The sequence below is a fragment of the Coregonus clupeaformis genome, unplaced genomic scaffold, assembly GCF_020615455.1.
Source record: "Coregonus clupeaformis isolate EN_2021a unplaced genomic scaffold, ASM2061545v1 scaf1138, whole genome shotgun sequence".
Taxonomy (NCBI): Eukaryota; Metazoa; Chordata; class Actinopteri; order Salmoniformes; family Salmonidae; genus Coregonus; species Coregonus clupeaformis.
Window position 1 is genome coordinate 131,967 of NW_025534592.1, and position 15,375 is coordinate 147,341.

The window sequence follows — 15,375 nt, forward strand, 5'->3', positions numbered from 1 at the left end:
TGAACGAACCTCATATACCTTCTTATAGAAATAAGCCAATAGGTGTGATTTACTCATCCGCTGGTATCCAATCCATGAAGATGTGTACTATGCAATTACGTCACTCCAACGGCTTGCTGGCTCGCGTGATAGCCAATGGGGTACCAGCCCGTACACTCTTGCTGACTTAGTTATCCAATCAGCTGTGGTGCTTGGCTTTGTTGTTGGTGATGACATGAACTTATTTGTTGTTACTGGAAGGCGAGGGTAGAGTGTGGGAAGAAGGGTCCGGTTTGAGCGATTGATTTCGAAATTTTGAAAGAAAATACAAGGCTTTGTTTTCCCAGGTTTCAACGATAAAATAACAGAGGTGGGGTGAAAAGCGGTGAAGTAGGTGAATATGGACGAACTCAGGCATCAAGTGATGATCAACCAGTTTGTTTTGACTGCTGGTTGTGCTGCTGATCAAGCGAAGCAGCTTCTTCAAGCGGCTCACTGGCAATTCGAGGTATGTGATGTGTATGTTTATTTGTGTGCTGGTTTCATGGTGATGCAGCTAACTAGCTACTTTAGCTAGCTAACAAAGGCAAAGAAAGAGAAGTTCTCCGAAATTAGTGAATGGCGATTTTTCTTTAAAACCATGTATCTAACCCCAGTCATACGACCATGCTTTTACCCTGGATAATCCGGAAGACCTGGTCTAACGTTAGGAAATGCGGTGTTTGCCATCGAATTTCTGTTGAGTAATCCATTGTCGTCGATTTTTCGTTTTGACTGTTTTCCCACCAGTTAACATTAACTAGCTGGGAAATTGTTGCTGCTAACGTTATTGTTTTGACAGCTGTATTGGTTACATTGGTTATTTTATGCTAGGTTTTTCATTTTGATTCTATTCAATATTACTTTTTATTATCTAACTAGCCATGGTTGCAGTTGATAGTAGTGTGATCTGATTTCTTTCAATGCCATATGAACATCAGCAATTTCGAACGTCTAATTTAGCTAGCTAGCTACAATAAGAATGCAATCGGCTTTTGGTAGCAAACTAGCTATCCAGAGAGTGAATTAGCTAGATAAGGTAACGTTAGAGCGAGTTCCATCAATTATCTCTGAATAGTTGAGTGTCCAGAAATAAAATACCTGGTTGAGGTTTTTGAATCCATACCGTTAACTTTGTTTACATTTTTGACTTGACACCACCAAACACGCGAGGGCAGAGGCACTTCCGGTCCAGACCCCATTGTTGTAGTAAGTAAAAGATGTCTCAAACGTTGCCTTTTGTTTTTTGAAGATTGTCACTGCACTGAAAATGTGTAGGCTATTTAGTGTAATAGCATGTATATTACATAGCTAGCACACACAGCAATTCATGCCTCAGTCACAACCGGTAAGACTTATGACCAGTCAATACACACTCACAATTTTGGAACAAGCTTCTACTAGTTATAAGTTTCCATATCTGGCTGCATAAGAGTAGTGCACCAATAAACACACATTTTAAAGAACATTGTGTTTATGATTGCTTGTTGAACAAGGTTAGGGAAAGGGGACACAGCGGACCTCCTGGATTGACCGTACTTTTGTCCAGGAGTATTGATAGGGGATATCTATCTTTAGGCAGATTACGATGCATTATCCTTCCAGTTGTTCATATCCAGTACTCCTAGTCCTGGCTCAGAGATGCACACTGTATGAACAGGCGTTTCTTCTAAGCTGACACACAGCTTGACCCTTTTCAATCATGGCTTCACCCAGAGCAGCAAGGTGGAATTGTCATTTGAATGAACATAATAGTAACGTACCGTTTTGTAAATAAATAATTCACTACATGATATGAAAGAAAAATCCAGTCTATGATGAAGCACACATTTTACATTTTAGTCATTTAGCAGACGCTCTTATCCAGAGCGACTTACAGTTAGTGAGTGCATACATTTTCATACCCTAGAGTAATGTATAATGAAAAGTATGCAAAAAAGTAGGCTATATCCACTCCTGTTTGAAGAGCTCAGCTGGCCACTGGTTTGAAATATTCAACAGGGCCCTAAGTATGGACAACAGAGAGATGCTGAGAAGATCTGAGGCATCAGGCCTCTGCTTCCAGATGGTTTCCCAAACACACCTCCTCTCTGTCTAATGACCAAGCTTTTGTTAGTGCGTACGGGCCAGCAGAAGTGCACTGCTGGGCCAGGTGGTTCGAAGTGGCTGAGGAGGCTGCTCAGCTCCTCCCGAGCATCTGAGAGCAGAGTCAGCCTGCAGCTTGATTGGAGCGGATGCATTGCAGAGACCACTTAGCCTCCTCTGGGCAACCTGTCCAGCTCAAGGTCAAGGGGCTAGTTGCCTATGGCTGGGCTGAGCTCCCCCAGGTGCTGTTGGCTAAGGAGTGGAGGGTCAGAGACTGTCAGACACAAGGCTTCTCATTATTGTCATCTGAACAGGAGCAGAGGTGAAAACAGTTGTTGACGATTAGAGGAATAGGAATGGTTAGGAACGTGGCATGTGTAATAATGCATCTCACAAAATATGTATGTATATTGTATTGTATACACTGAGTGTACAAAACATTAGGAACACCTGCTCTTTCCATGACAGACTGGCCTAGTGAAAGCTATGATCCCTTATTAATGTAACTTGTTAAATCCACTTCAATAAGTGTATTTATCTCAAAATGTTAGCCTTTATTAGTTAATTGAATGCCTTTGTGGCTAGGCATCTTTCTATGATGTCAGTATAATGTCCCTCTCACAGCAGTGTCCTGGTTTCTCACTGGGCTGCTCATGGCTCCTTGCTGCAGGGCAGGCTGTGTCGTTGTGTCCATGGGCATGTTCTGTACTCTGTCACTCCCTCAGGGCACAGCCCCCACTCAGCCTCATTAGCCCTGTTACTACACCATTATTAATGCACTTCTTTCTTCTGTGCTCTTCCATATCACCATAAGTATTCTTTTTGTGTTCACCTATTTTTATTTAGCCTATTTCTATTTCAGGCTGTTTTTTAGATATGTTTTTGTTATTGTTTGCTGTGCCCTCATTTAGACGCCTGTTCAATTCTTCTGCTTTTATATAGGCCTAGTGCTGGGCTTCATTGCAGTGTTCTGTCAGTCACGTTACATAAGCAACACTGTCATGTCTCTTCTCTGCTCCATTGGTAGGTTCACTGCTACGTAAGGTAATGGATGCTCTCACTTAAAGCCCATGAGTAGTACTGAAACCTTTATGCCGATGCTCTTAGATATGGTGTTGCACTGTGTGTTTGTAACCTACATTATTTGTGTGTGAAACGGCACCGTTGTTGATGGTCTTGGATGAACACAGACACACACATAAATAGACAAAGAACAGTGTGATCCCAGTAGCCTGGTAGACAATGGCAGTGCAGCACATTCATGTTGATATGTGTGTCACGTTGAGCAGCAGACATTCCTGCACTGCTGCTGCTGTTGTCAAACAACCACAGAGCTTGGTGTGTGAGGGGAGGGGGCCGGCTTCAGCCGGGAGGGGAAACCACACATTCATTGAAGTGTTCGCAAAGAGAGACTCTAGTGAAGGGAAATGGAGGCTAGGCAAGGGACTAAGGTTTAGCTAGACATGCTGTCATTCTAATAGTAGGCTGCATGCAGTTCTTTTAATCCGGTTACTAAGACACATTCACATTAGAGGCGATTTGTATACCAAGGAATGGCACAGCATTTGTAAATTTTCCACCTCTTAAAAAGAACATGAATCATGGGCCAGTCAGACAACTTGAATCATAAAACAGGTATCTTGCAATAAAATCTGATAAACTACTAAGGATATGTTTTGGTATCAGTGTGTATTTTTGTTTCCGGACCATGGTGTCCTTACCAGGCTAGCCTTTGTATTCACAACAGAGTGAAACAATAGAAGTAGCCTATGGACTTCCTTGTTTGTGTTCAAGGGCAGCAACTGAAAGTAGGCCTACTTGTTTACATTGAGTGTTTCTTCATAGCCCGTCAGAGCAAGGCCTATGTGAATTGTCCCTGAGAATATCGTCGAATTGACTCCTGAGTGGCGCAGTGGTCTAAGGCACTGCATCGCAGTGCTAACTGTGCCACTAGAGATCCTGGTTCGAATCCAGGCTCTGTCGCAGCCGGCCACGACCGGGAGACTCATGGGCGGCGCACAATTGGCCCAGCGTTGTCCATGGTAGGGGAGGGAATGGCCGGCAGGGATGTAGCTCAGTTGATAGAGCATGGCGTTTGCAACGCCAGGGTTGTGGGTTCGTTTCCCACGGGGGGCCAGTATATATATATTTAAAAAAAGTATTCACTAACTGTAAATCGCTCTGGATAAGAGCGTCTGCTAAATGACGTAAATGTAAATATAACACATACCCTATTCACTGTAGTTTATATAGCCTAAACTGTTTACATGTCACTGAGTTGTAAACACTAGTTTTAAGTAAAGTACTAGGCTACTAGTTATCTTCTTTTCCATGCTAATTATGGTTTTAAACAAGCCTGTGTAGCGTCTACATTCTCACTGATCAGTTAGCCTGTCTGTCGCTGCCTCTCTCTCCGCGTGGTTTACAAACCTTGTTTTAGACAGTGGAGGATAATAGTTTTAACCCCAGAATCATGTGATCTACTCGTACCAACTGACCAATAGGCTGATGCTAGCAGAGGGGGATGGGGGTTCATGCTCTCCAGTGTGAGCGGATAGGAAGGTGAAATGTGTTACTACTGTTTTGTTGTCCGCAAACTAGGGATGGGCATGAGTACTCATTGATCTTTAACCAGAGATTATTTGGTTTTTTTTATACTGTAAAACTATTTGGTCGAGGAAAAATTATAGGAGACAATGATATTTTGCTTTGACTCTAATGTTCAATTTGTACATGTGCATTTGCGGAACACAAAAAAGATTTTTTCTCATTTTTCCTTGTTTCACTCACTCAATTGCGTTTGACCGCTCCCTCTACACACGCGTGCTGAGTGCACACACAAGCTCCTGTTAGGCCTACATGAATAAATGCCTATAAAAACGTATCTAACTGATGGGATACACAAGCTACATTCCTTTCCAAATGACGTCAGTTTTATCACAAATTCAAAATGGACTGGTTGACTGAAGTAGGGAAATATGTGTTCCAACAATGAGCTGCAATTTTGGAATAGATGCGTCATTTTCCGTTTATGCTACATAGCCGTTGTCACTAGTTACCACAACCACAAAGTCAAAATTGGCTATACGTAACAATTAATGAAAACAAAAATGTGCTTTTTGGTCTTAATTTAAGGTTAGTTGTGTGGTTAGGGTTAGGGTTAAAGGTTTAAAATGAGATTTTAAGAAGATACATTGTAGGAACAGGCAGGGTTTATGCCCTTGTGGCTGTGGTAACTAGTGACGACCCCACTTTGCGAACTGCTAGTGCCATTTAGAATTGGTTAGCCTATGCTATATATATAACCCCCCGTAAACATATAGGTTCTACTCAGAAAATATGCGAAAACATTATTTTGATAAGACCGAGAGTATTTTCTTCAGAATCATTAAGCCTAGGCCTACTCACCAAACAGATGTCATGGCCGTAATTCATCCCCGTGCAGTGTTCAATGTGGAATTGTTATTCCAAAGAACAGGCAGAATAAACTACGTTGAACGTCTGTATATCAAAAATAAAATAAAGATTTTGGTTTGTAACCCTTTTCAAATTATCAGATGTACGTCACTTCGCACTATTCTGTTCTATTTTATTCTGTTATTACATTTGTACATATTAGTCATTTAGCAGATGCTATTACCCAGAGCGATTTACAGGAGCAATTAGGGTTAAGTGCCTTGATGTGGACAGATTTTTTTCACCTAGTCTGCTGTGGGATTCGAAGCAGCAACCTTTCGGTTACTGGCCCAACGCTCTTAACCGCTATGATAACGTAGATGTGTCTTGACTGTGATAAGGTCTTGGGAAATAAGAGAGTCTTGTCTGCTAAATTAACAAAACAAGGCTATGCCATTGCACAGCTATAGGCTTCTACAAGAAAGTGCCACACTGCTGAGGTTACTACCTTTTTGAAGATCGTCTTCCATTATATAATATAACCAGTTGATATTAGTTTAAGTAAATTAATCTTAAATGACACTTGTTTTTTAATTGACTGAATATACGCTGAGTGTACAAAATATTATGAACACCTGCTCTTTCCATGACAGTCTGACCAGGTGAATCCAGGTGAAAGCTATTATCCCTTAATGTCACTTGTTAAATCATCTTCAGTCAGTGTAGATGATGAAGGGGAGGGGACAGGTTAAAGAAGGATTTTTAAGCCTGGAGACAATTGAGACATGGATTGTGTATGTGTGACATTCAGAGGGTGAATGGGCAAGACAAAAGATTGAAGTGCCTTTGAACGGGGTATGGTAGTAGGTGCCATGCGCACCGGTTTGTGTCAAGAACTGCAACGCTGCTGGGTTTTTTCACGCTCAATAGTGGGGGGGGGCTTAACTCAATATTAGAAAGGTGTTCTTAATGTTTTGTACAGTCAGTGTATATATGAGGCAATTTAGCAATTAGAATTCGTTATCTTTAATGGTTATGATAAATTAGGCATTGTTGCGCACTGTTGGCATAGATAAATGCGCACATTTTTTTCCAGTGCGGGCCTTCTGTTCTAAAAGTAGCTTTTCTTTCCTTTTTTCCCAGAGTATTCAGAAAACAATCATGCCAGTACTTGAACAGTCAAAGGTCAAATGCCCATCCCTACCGCAAACGGCAGTTCAAGTGCTCACAATGTTCTCACACACAATTTCCTCTCTCCCCCGCTTTCTGTCTCTCTCTCTCCCTCTACAGACCGCCTTAAGCTCCTTTTTCCAGGAGGCCAACATCCCTAGTCACCACCACCAGATGGTAAGTGCATTTTGTTCCCCCTAAAAAAAGAAAAAAGGGCTTAAGGCATGTATTACATTCTGTCAGTGTGTTCAGGGCGCTAATTTACAGCATGGCTGCAGTGTCAGTGGCCAGGCCAGTCTGCTCCTCCTCTTCAGTCAGACAGACAGAGGGACAGATGCAGACAGGACAGGACTAGAGCCATGGACATAGTAGTACAGCCCCGTCTGGCAGAGTGACATCAATGGAGTTATCTCTTCTGAGTAGTATAGTCTACATCCTGCTGTACTACTCAATAGTGCTTAGTGGTTTTCCACACAGCCCAAGCCTTTTAGGGTAAGCTTACTTAAGAGATACTGCCACATGGACTGGCACCATGCTTTTTAGTGCAACACACGTTTCATATCATGAATTCTTAAACCTTACACAATATTTTGAAACCTTTTCCTTCAACATGTATTGCATGAAAATACGCATTGTTGTGCCAATTCCCTACGTCAGGCACAGCGAAGTAGCTAGTTCCCAATAGCTAATTTCATTGCGATGAAAGCAATGGCACAAGGCTAGCCCCTGTCCTTGGCCCGAGCCAATTTACGCAATGCTATTCCCTGACGGCTATCGTGATCATGTGGTCCGTGCATGACACCATTTCTGCTTCAACTGACCAGTTAAAGCCCTGGAGCAGTGAGTTGGAAATGTAACAATGTTTCCCACATGGAGGCTGTGCAGTGAGCATGCAGTGTTGGCATGCAGACTGAACCCAGCCATCCCCTTAACATCTGTCTGTCTGCTTCTGCTCTGCTGCTGCTGGAACAGTGTTTTTGTTTTCTCTCCATTCTTTCCCTTCCTCTCAGGTGGGAGGAGCATGTTCTAGCTTGAGAGAGAGAGAGAGAGAGGAAGTGTGTGAGTGGGGGGGGGGCAGGGTTTGTTATTATTTTCGGTACAGCCATTACATCATACAGCTGGAGGGTGTTTGTGTGTGTGCGCGAGTGAGTGCGCAAGTGTGTACAAGTGTGTTTGTGTTTGAGGCGAGCATGTGCATGTTGTGAGGAAGAGGGATGTAAGCGAGCTATCTGCTAGAGAGGAGGAGGAGGAAGGGCTGTTAAAGGGTAGAGAGAAAGAGAGAGTGATTGTGGAGAGGCAGTTAACAGCAGCTGCAAGCCATTGCCATGTATTGGTTAGTCCCCCTCTCTCTCTCTAGGCTGCCCTGCAGTCTCCTTGGGGCCTGGGGGAGCCACAGGGGAACAGTGGGCGTGGGGAAGAAAGAGCTCAATGTAGCAACAAGAATGGACACTGCCCTCAATCAAATGCTATTGACTATATACTGAGAACAAAGGTAAATAAAGGACTCTCATAGCCTTAAACCTACACAGACGGGTCAAATTTCCACAACCACTTGACATCAAGGGTTGCATTGCTTGTTGTAAACATGGGGCTGGGGTTCTTTAAATTAGGCCTTGACCTGAGAAAACAAGTCATAATAAGTTTGGTGTCCTAGAGGATGACATTCCTATATCAATTTAATCTGTACTCAATCTGGTGAAGAGAAGCCACAACCAGTTGAATGACTGTTTCTTTTCTGACTGATGTGTCCTCTGTACATCAGTAATGTATGGAAAGAGGGTAATACACTCTGTGGTGGTAGTAGTGGAAGTAGTAGTGCATGACACGTGTCATTTTGTTACGTTACAGCCTTGTTCTAAAATGCATTCAATAAAACATTTTCCTCATCAATCTACATTTACATTTACATTTACGTCATTTAGCAGACGCTCTTATCCAGAGCGACTTACATTATTTTTTATTTTTATTTTTTTATACCCCCTGTGGGAATCGAACCCACAACCCTGGCGTTGCAAACACCATGCTCTATCAACTGAGCTACATCCCTGCCGGCCATTCCCTCCCCTACCCTGGACGACGCTGGGCCAATTGCGCGCCGCCCCATGGGTCTCCCGGTCACGGCCGGCTACGACAGAGCCTGGATTCGAACCAGGATCTCTAGTGGCACAGCTAGACCACTGCGCCACTCAGGAGACACACCATGCTCTACACACAATACTATAATGTCAAAGCGAAAACAGGTTTTTAGAAATACCTTATTTACATAAGTATTCAGACCCTTTGCAATGAGACTCGAAATTGAGCTGAGGTGCATCCTGTTTCCATTGATCATCCCTGAGATGTTTCTACAACTTGATTAGAGTCCACTTTTTGTAAATTCAATTGATTGGACATGATTTGGAAAGTGCATGTCAGAGCAAAAACCAAGCCATAAGTTCGAAGGAATTGTCTGTAGAGCTCTGAGACATGATTGTGTCGAGGCACAGATCTGGGGAAGGGTACCAAAAAATGTAGAACCACCAAGACTCTTCCTAGAGCTGGCCGCCCGGCCAAACTGAGCAATCGGGGGAGAAGGGCCTTGGTCAGGAGGTGACCAAGAACCCGATGGTCACTCTGACAGGGCTCTAGAGTTCCTCTGTGATGGGAGAACCTTCCAGAAGGACAACCATCTCTGCAGCACTCCACCAATCAGGCCTTTATGGTAGCGTGGCCAGACGGAAGCCACTCCTCAGTAAAAGTCACATGACAGCCCGCTTGGAGTTTGCCAAAAGGCACCTAAAGACTCTCAGACCATGAGAAACAAGATTCTCTGGTCTGATGAAACCAAGATTGAACACTTTGGCCTGAAGGCCAAGCATCACGTCTGGAGGAAACCTGGCACCATCCCTATGGTGAAGCATGATGGTGGCAGCATCCTGCTGTGGGGATGATTTTCAGTGGTTGGGTCTGGGAGACTAGTCAGGATCGAGGAAAAGATGAACGGAGCAAAGTACAGAGAGATCCTTGATGAAAACCTGCTCCAGACTGGGGGGATGGTTCACCTTCCAACAGGACAATGACCCTAAGCACACAGTCCAGACAACGCAGGAGTGGCTTCGGGACTAGTCTCTGAATGTCCTTGAGTGGCCCAGCCAGAACCCGAACTTGAACCCGATCGAACATCTCTGGAGAGATCTGAAAATGGCTGTGCAGTGACGCAACCCATACTACCTGACAGAGCTTGAGAGGATCTGCAGAGAAGAATAGGAGAAACTCCCCAAATACAGGTGTGCCAAGTTTGTAGCGTCATACCCAAGAAGACTCGAGGCTGTAATCGCTGCCAAAGGTGCTTCAACAAAGTATTTGTATTTGTATTTTATTATTGATCCCCATTAGCTGCTGCCAAGGCAGCAGCTACTCTTCCTGGGGTCCAGCAAAATTAAGGCAGTTATACATTTTAAAAACATTACAATAATTTCATAACAGATTTCATAACATATTAAGTGTATGGCCTCTACTCTACTACCACATATCTATAACACAAAATCCATGTGTACATGTGTGTATAGTGCGTATGTTATTGTGTGTTTGTATGCATGTGTTTATGTTTGTGTTGCTTCACAGTCCCCGCTGTTCCATAAGGTGTATTTTTACCTGTTTTTAAAAATCTGAATCTACTGCTTGCATCAGTTACCTGATGTGGAATAGAGTTCCATGTAGCCATGGCTCTATGTAGTACTATGCGCCTCCCATAGTCTGTTCTGGACTTGGGGACTGTAAAGAGACCTCTGGTGGCATGTCTTGTGGGGTATGCATGGGTGTCCGAGCTGTGTGCCAGTATTCCAAACAGACAGCTCGGTACATTCAGCTTGTCGACACCTCTTACAAAAACAAGCAATGATGAAGTCAATCTCTCTTCCACTCTGAGCCAGGAGAGAGTGACATGCATGTCATTAATGTTAGCTCTCTGTGTACATTTAAGGGCCAGCCGTGCTGCCCTGTTCTGAGCCAACTGCAATTTTCCCAAGTCCCTCTTTGTGGCACCTGACCACACTACTGAACAGTAGTCTAAGTGCGACAAAACTAGGGCCTGGAGGACCTGCCTTGTTGATAGTGTTGCTAAGAAGGCAGAGCAGCGCATAATTATGGACGTACTTCTCCCCATCTTAGCTACTGTTGTATCAATATGCTTTGACCATGACAGTCTACAGTCCAGGGTTACTCCAAGCAGTTTAGTCACCTCAATTTGCTCAATTTCCACATTATTCATTACGAGATGTAGTTGAGGTTTAGGGTTTAGTGAATGATTGAACCCAAATACAATGCTTTTAGTTTTGGAAATATTCAGAACTAACTTATTCCTTGCCACCCATTCTGAAACTAACTGCAACTCTTTGTTAAGTGTTGCAGTTATTTCAGTTGCTGTAGTAGCTGACATCTATAGTGTTGAGTCATCCGCATACATAGACACACTGGCTTTACTCAAAGCCAGTGGCATGTCGTTAGTAAAGATGGAAAAAAGCAAGGGGCCTAGACAGCTTGCTCTGGGGAATTCCCTGATTCTACCAGGATTATATTTGAGAGGCTTCCTATTAAAGAACACCCTCTGTGTTCTGTTAGACAAGTAACTCTTTATCCACATTATAGCAGGGGGTGTGTAAAGCCATAACACATACGTTTTTCCAGCAGCAGACTATGATCGATAATGTCAAAAGCCGCACTGAAGTCTAACAAAACAGCCCCCACAATCTTTTTATCATCAATTTCTCTCAGCCAATCATCAGTCATTTGTGTAAGTGCTGTGCTTGTTGAATGTCCTTCTCTATAAGCATGCTGAAAGTTTTGTCAATTTGTTTACAGTAAAATAGCATTGTATCTGGTCAAACACAATTTTTTCCAATAGTTTACTAAGGGTTGGTAACAGGCTAATTGGTCGGCTGTTTGAGTCAGTAAAGGGGGCTTTACTATTCTTAGGTAGCGGAATTACTTTTGTTTCCATCCAAGCCTAGGGGCACACACATTCTAGTAGGCTTAAATTGAAAATATGGCAAATAGGAGTGGCAATATCGTCCGCTATTATCCTCAGTAATTTTCCATCCAAGTTGTCAGACCCCTGTGGCTTGTCATTGTTAATAGACAACAATAATTTGTTCACCTCTTCCACACTCACTTACTGAGTAAAGGGTCTGAATACTTATGTAAATGTCATTTTTCAGTTTATTAAATAAAAACCTGTTTTTGCTTTGTCATTATGGGGTATTGTGTGTAGATTGATGAGGATTGTTATTTATTTAATCAATTTTAGAATAAGGCTGTAACGTAACAAAATGTGGAGAAGGGGTCTGAAAACGTTCCGAATACACTGTATGTCATCTCACCTGTTTCCTCTCTGGTGTGTGAGCCCATGAGGGATGTGACTGTTTGTGAGGTACATGGAGTGTGTTGCTGTGTGGCTGTACAAGCTCTACCCTGCGCCTTCTGATGACAAAACAAGACCATAAATACTGTAGGAGAAGTTCTGGTTTGAGCCCACAGCCTGACCAAATATAATGCATTACTCCTTTACGAGGACCTTCCTGTAAACTAGTCAAACTACTACCACTACCACCACCACTACTATTATCACTACTACTACTACTACTACCACTACTATTATCACTACTACTACTACCACCACTACCACTACTAACCACTACATATCACCACCACTACTATTATCACCACTACTACTACCACCACCACCACTACTACCACTACTATTATTATCACCACTACTACCACTACCACTACTATTATCACCATCACTACTATTATCACCACTACTACTACTACCACCACTACCACTACTATTATCACCACTACTACTACCACCACTACTACTACTACCACTACTATTATCACCACCACTACTACCACTACTATTATCACCACTACTACTACTACTACTACTACTATTATCACCACTACTACTACTACTACTACCACTACTATTATCACCACTACTACCACTACTACTACCGCTACTACTACCACTACTACTACTCCTGTAGCTGTACCACTATTGTAAACATTAAGGATGATATCGCAACAGTTGTAACTTGATAGTACGTAGTGTTCAAACTCCCTTGTGTGTATGTGTATTGTGTAACGGTGGGGGTCATATGGGCGGCAGATGGGGTCCAGTCGGAGACCTGCCTCCCTCTCGGCAGGAAACCTGCTAGACTAGGACCCTTGCCCCACCCTCCCAGCACAGCACACTTTGTAGCTAAACACCAGCCCAGCACGTCCCATTTTTTGTTCTGTCACCTACTCACTGCTTCACTGGGACCAAAGCCTTATAGTTAGCAAGCCATGCACCTGGACAGTCCCTAAGCAACTTGTCAGACCAGTGCTTCTCAGTTGACTTTATTACTTTTTTCCGCTACATTTGATCACTTGGCTAGATAAGTTATATTTTAATATCTCCTTTACTCCTTTACAAACAAGTTGAATAATTCACAGCTTAAAGCAGTACTCGGTCACGTTTCTCCCAAGAAAAACAGGAAACTCCCTGTAGGGACCACCATCATGGGTCTTGCAGGAGTGGCAGTTTTCAATGTGATAATATCATCAGACACACAGAAAACTGTCTCCTAACTGGAGCAGCTGCTGCTCACTCTGACAGACCTGTCACCTTACATCAACACTGATACTGTGCCTCACTCCCTCACGATACACTCAATACTATACTGTATACTACAGTACTGTCTGCTCCCTTCACTTTCAAAGTGTGTAGTATATTAGCTAGCTATGAACATGCCTGCCCCAGGGTCTAATCTGGTTTGTTGACCTAATACATTTACCTTTTCAACTTTAGACACCTCTTTCATACTATTAAAGGCACATTTAGTGTGTGTGCGTGACCCTCATGTCAGCGGGGCCATGGCTGTGTGTTATGAATAAAACAGCCCTCACCCTGACTTGCTGCAATGCTAAGAGGTCCTCTCTCCTTTTATGGCTGCTAGCCTGCTACCTGATCCCTGTTGGTGGTGGGGGTGTTTCTATCCTGAGGCACCACACCACACTCAGTCTAAATTACAAATTATAAAGTAATTGATGGCCTCTGTGGGGACATCTGACATGTTCTGTAACTGCACAGTGTGTGTAGCTGCCATGTTTAACACAGTGAATGGATGTAGGTGGCTGCAGGGTTTAGAAACCTTGTATTCACAAATGATAAGCAGTTGTACTGCACACAATTCCCAAGGCTACAAGTGAACTGCCTCCCACAACAGTAACTAACTAGTCTAGGCTATGTGATTTATGAACTCACCAATCATGCCTTCTATTGGTACATACAGTTCACAGCAGGCAGCAGCAATGGAAGCACCCCATAGGGACCAAATTCATAATTGGGACGGAATGTGTTAATGAAGTGTTTGCATTCAACTCAATGTAAGTCACTCATCGTCTTCTGTTTTCCAGATGTGCACTCCAAGGAACACCCCAGCCACACCTCCTAACTTCCCCGACACCATCACCATGTTCTCCAAGCTGAGGGCGTCAGACTGCTCGGGGAGCTCCGGCGGCGGAGGTCCCACCCAGGTGTCCATGGCCTGCTCCCCCACCTCCTCCACAGCTGGCTTTGGATCCTTCTGGGCCTCATCACCCCCAACCACCAGCCCGTCTGGCTGCCCCCTCCCCTCGCCCACAGGCCACCACATGCACCACTACCAGCACACCACCACCACATGCACCAGACCCCCATGTGGCCCCCTGTGTCCCAGCCCGGCAGCGCCCAGCAGACCCCCTGTTGTATCGGCCCTGCATGGCCAGAGATGAGACTCTACCCAGAGTTTGGGAGGGAGGGAGCAGGGCTGGGGAGGGAGGGAGGATGGGGTGGGGCTATGTGTAGCCTAATGAATCTACTAGGGGGTTTGGGTGGGTAAAGAGGTGGTGTGTCAGGATTAAAGGGTATTGAGGGCCAAGGGGAAAAGACACGGTACTGTTGTTTTCCTTCCTTTCTGTTTTTCTAAAATGACGATGAACAATGTCTCCTTTGGAGGACGTCCATTTCCTCTCCTCTCTCTCTTCATCGTAACTCATCAAAGCCTGGGAAGAACCGGGGGAGAACCACTAATAACAATATGAGGAAGTGGAATAACGAAGGGGGTGGAGTCTCTGAACCCCCCCAAAACGACTCTGGGAAATACAGTTTTCTTCATCAGTGCAAGTCAAGCCCTGGACCCAGCAGAGCACTTACTTAGGATAGGAGCCATGTGATCTGCTAAAGTGCTTGGTCATTGGCTGTTTTTAGAAACTCTTCTCTCCCTTGGGGTTCAATAACGCTCCAGCGATGTGACCAGATTTCGCAATAACCAGCAGACAAAAACAAAATGGGACTGCAACACATATGGTGGTTTATGGTTTTGTGTTCTTGGCTGACCTCATGGCCCTGAAAAAATATGTTTTCAATATTGTTTATGGTATGGGGATCTGTATAGTACAGATCATGGACAAACACTGTAGCCATTTTGTCAAGTTTCATGTAGCCATGTATCCCTTTTTAAAATGTCTATTTTGTAAGTACTATGTAGCTTAGTGAAACTTGACTCAGTGGCTCCACTACTTGCTCTTGTGTCTGAGAAGTGGGTTCTTCAGTATGTGTGGACTCTAAGGTTTGGGGGTTAAAGTGTGTCTGAAGACTGACCTTCATGTCAGAGGTGTTTTAAGGAGACGTGTAAAGAC

The 15,375-nt window shown here is 43.8% G+C and overlaps 1 pseudogene; it reads left to right on the top strand.

Moving 5' to 3' along the window:
- The first annotated feature begins 379 nt into the window (after positions 1–379).
- LOC121585162 lies at positions 380–14,469 on the top strand (annotated as a pseudogene).
- The last annotated feature ends 906 nt before the right edge of the window (positions 14,470–15,375 follow it).